The sequence below is a fragment of the Egretta garzetta genome, unplaced genomic scaffold (assembly GCF_000687185.1).
Source record: "Egretta garzetta isolate BGI_Z169 unplaced genomic scaffold, ASM68718v1 scaffold7, whole genome shotgun sequence".
NCBI classification, from domain to species: Eukaryota; Metazoa; Chordata; class Aves; order Pelecaniformes; family Ardeidae; genus Egretta; species Egretta garzetta.
Genome location: NW_009260350.1, coordinates 4,116,888 through 4,121,352, shown reverse-complemented (window position 1 = coordinate 4,121,352; position 4,465 = coordinate 4,116,888).

The window sequence follows — 4,465 nt, the reverse complement described above, 5'->3', positions numbered from 1 at the left end:
GATCGACCAGTGCCGCTGAGCTCCGGGTAAAGGTCAGGTCAGAGGGCTCTGTCTGCTTTGATTCAAAGGCTTTTTTGGAGTAGGCACCACAGCTGCCCTTGCCATCTTTGCAGCAGAGCGGGTCACACGTACCCCAGGACCCCTCACTGTGAAGTGTATACGTCCCTGCCCTGCTGCTCACCATCACCTCTGCTCTTCTTACAGACTTGTGGGTTTGGAGGGACACACACCACAGCCAGTACATCCAGGGCTTTTCTCTGCCAGCTTCAGCCATGTTCTTCACACCGGGAGTGAGGAGTACGAGCTGCTGTATGGGAGAATGGTGAGAAAACTGTTTTCTGTCTTATCCTGGAAGCTCCAGGTGCAGGCGGACAGGGAACCCTTGGGGAAACCCCTGGATCCCATCGAGAGACAAGACAGCCCGGCTGCTCTGTAGGGGTTGTCCTCCGGTGTTCCACAGATGCAGGGTGAAAGCCCTTCCTAGCTTATCAAACCCAGCTCTCCCTTATGGGAGCCAAAAGGTGCCTTATCAAAAAATATCTTAAAACCATGTGGGCTTCTTACCTCTGCACCTTTTATTTGAAGGTTATTCCACAGGCACACATTTCTAACAGAAAGTTCCCCATGACAAACTCAGGCTGGATTTCATGGTCCCAAGTGATGCCGCTTCCAGGCCTTTTCCCATGCAGGAGGCTTCCAGCCTCACAAATCTCAACACCAAAAGCTTTCTATATTTACCTCTATCTTGCCTTTCTTAACATTAGATGGTTCCTATTTAGTCCCGTGCCTCCATTATATTTACTGGTCTTCCTATTTGGAGCAGGACTATTCTTCAAAGCCTTTTTGCTTTATGCATATTCAGATCTATTTAATGAACATCAGCAAAAATGGGCATTTCAGCCCAAACATCACTGGGACGATGCTGCTGTTCTCTTGTGAGACCTCCAGTTGCCTCCCAGGAGCATTCCGAGTCACAAAACACATTGCAAAAAGTGACTCTTTTTTTTTTTCCCCTGGCTTGGGAGGATAGCCCACTTATCTGGGAATTATTTCCTTGCTTTGTCACAAAATACGTGTCCCTTTGGGCAAAACTTTGCACCCCAAGCCCCTGATTTAGCTCTTCCCGCTCCCGCAGTGCTCTTCTCACTTCTGTTGTACAGCCCAGATAGGAAGCGTTGACACTTAGGAGGGTACTAGAAATAATCAGCTAATTACCCACCTGTCATGTAGAAAGGGGCGCGTACGTGGCAAAAAATGTCTTTCAAGGAGCAGAAGTGAAACCAGACAAGCTCAAGGAACCTGGACTCCAGGAACCATCAATCCAGCGAGTGACAACTGCAAATGAGCCAGCGTGGCCCAGAGGCAATGCCAGTGACAACCAGAGGTGCCCTGCCAAAACACTCACCCCCCCTTGCACCCTTTCAGCCCACCTCTTTTGACAGGACTCCAACCGATAACTGAATAAAGGCGTTCCTTTTCTCTTAAGAGCCTTCCAAATGATCATTCCTGGGGGCATTTAACCTCAAAGCTTTACCAAAGATGGCATCCTGGAGTCCCCTTGTTTCCAGAAAGTTCTCTGGAATTGCCCGTCAGAGGAGCTGCCTGCATGACCCCACTCCTGGTGCCCTTTTAATGCAGAGGGCAGTTTTGCTTCTTTTCCCCTTGGCAGGGAGATCAGTAGGAGGGGGGGAACGGCCTGAAGACTGAGCTCAGCTTCCCTCACCCTTAGCAAAGGGAATATACTTTGTCTCTAGCACCACTTTTCATGTCCATGTTGTGCTTTGTCCCAGAAAGTTATGTGTGTGTGCAACTTTTGGTGGTTTTTGTTCCCCCCCTCCCCATACAGTGAAAGCCAGGAGGGAATAAAAGCCCCATGTATATGGAAACGTCACACTATGTTCTAAGGGGATCCTCTGGGATAAAAGGTAGTGGAGAAATGTAAATGCATTCTTTGGATGAGCCCTCTGGATTAGCATGTGGATTTTCAATTGCATTTCCCCGGCAAAGCTGCGAGGCTCCCTGATTACACTAATTCACGTGTAATCTCTCTGACAGACTCCGGTACGAGGGCGGGAGATCCCACCTGGGCCAGGCTGCTCCAGCTCCTGCTCAGCAAGGCAGGCGGGTTCCAACCGGGAGCGCGCCAGCTTTTGCATGCTGCCCTCTGACTATTCTGGGGAAAAAAGGGCAGTTTTTCTGTTTGCTCTCAAATGTAATACAAGCTCAAGTTTAAGCAAATAAACAAAGCCAGCTATTATGCAATCTGCTTTTTCTCAGCATCTGTGTTTCAGGATGCAAATCTTGGGAAGGCTTTGATTACAGAAACTGGGGCACTGGCAACCTTGACAACAATTTCAGACGTGATCTGAATATACTGCACACCAGCGCAAGCAGCGACTGGATCCCAGCAGGACTCCTCACCAGTCTCCCTGCGCTCTCAAGCTCCTAGGGTTATTCCTGGGCGCAAGACCTGCTGGAAATGAATGAGTGATGTTATACACTTAGATTTTAACAAACAGAAGAGTTTAAACCTTAGGCTCCTCTTCTGCCTCCACAGAAGGTGCTCAGAGCAACTACCCCATCCGAGCTTCCACCCTCCGCGGGGTTAACCCAGGGAACACACGTATAAAAACGATCTTGTAGCCCTGGACATAAAATGCAAATATGCCCATCCTCTGCCTGACCGAACCACACTGGTCTTAGCTTGGGCAAGCTTCAGGAGAGTCCTGCTGAGGACAGAGCCCTGTCTTGTGCTGGTTTGTGTTTTCTACCTCTGCTCCTGAATTTGTGACCAGCTTGCAAAGTAATTTCACTTACTTCTCACCAGCAATATTTTCCACTTTCCTCTGTAATTGTACAATTAACATACTTCATCCATCACCTTTATATCCACCATCCATCACTGTTTAAGCTGAGCATGGCCTTACACATAAGCATTGCACGCATTAGCGATCACTGATCAAGGGTAAATGTGTGTGCGACTGTGAGAAGCAACTACAGGCAAACCCAGATTACATGGAGTAGCCACGGGGCTGTTTCACCCACTTTGTTACCCCTGGAGATACGTGTACCCCATTCCTCAACTGGGTGAGCCGAGTAAATGTAAATGACTCTATTCCAGAGACAAGTCCAATTTCTACATGCTAAAATGGATCTGTGTGCAGGACACTTAAATGACCTTAAATATGCCCTATTGTGCTATCAAGCTAACTAGAGCTAAGCTTAACTTATTTCAGTGCCTGCGGTACCAAAGGAAAGGAAATGAACTACTGGTTATCCTGTGATGCCAAACCAGGATAAAAAATCCCACCCAGGCTGCTTACAAACCAGTTGGTCCTGATACCTTTCCTCTCAAAATGCAGCCACATACACCTCTGTTTCAACTTTTCTTTTTACTCTGGTTATTCCCATTCTACTCCAAAACCAGATGTGACATCCAATGAACCTCACTGATTAGCACTCACCTCACTAATGATAACTTCCCTGTGTATTTTCTCATCCTAAACACCTTTCCAAAAGGCAAGAGTGCGTTTTGCCAACTGCCTGTGCAAAGCGCCTGTGTTCCCGCAGCTCCGGCTTTTCTCCCTGGAGGAATCAAAGCACGTCCATGGCTCCCCTTGATCGCTGCAAGCCTTTCTGCTCCACTGCAGCTCACAGACCCGGGTGCTGCCTTTTTTTACAGCCTTCACTCTTTTCTTTTACGGTGCCTTCATTTTGTTCTTGTACCTTTTGGAGTCCTTTCCCATGTTGTGTCATTTCAGCTGGCACCTGCTTGGAACCACAGAATCACAAAATCGTTTGGTTGGAAAAGCCCTTTAAGCTCACCAAGCCCAACTGTTCCCTTAACCCTGCCATCCCACCACTAAACCCTGGCCCTAAGCACCTTGGCTGCCCAGCTTTTAAATACCCTCCGGCGTGGGGACTCGACCCCTGCCCTGGGCAGCCCCTTCCAGTGCTTGACAGCCCATTCGGGGAAAGAATTTTTCCCAATGTCCAACCTAACCCCCCCCGGCACAACTTGAGGTGTTTGGCTGCTGCTTTGTCACTGCATCTCTTTCACTTGCCCACTTTGGCTCCCAGCATCTCTTTTTCAGCCACGGGTTTGCAGCACAAAATACCCCACCCAGCTCTGTTGGGAAGCCTGTCAAGGGCCCTTGATTTCAGCCCTGCTTTTTAGAGACCATGAGCTGTCTTTCTACCAGGGAGACACACATTTCTCCCACAGAGTCCCTCTGTCGTGGTTTAACCCGGCTGGCAACTCAGCACCACGCAGCCGCTCGCTCACTCCCCCCCCTCCCTCAGTGGGATGGGGGAGAGAATCGGAAAGAAAATAAAAGGTTAGAGCCGAGGGCTGAGATAAAGACAGTTTAATAAGAGAAAATAATAATAATAGTAATAATGAGAATGATAACAGAATATACAGAATATACAAAACGAATGAGGCACAAGGCAATTGCTCACCACC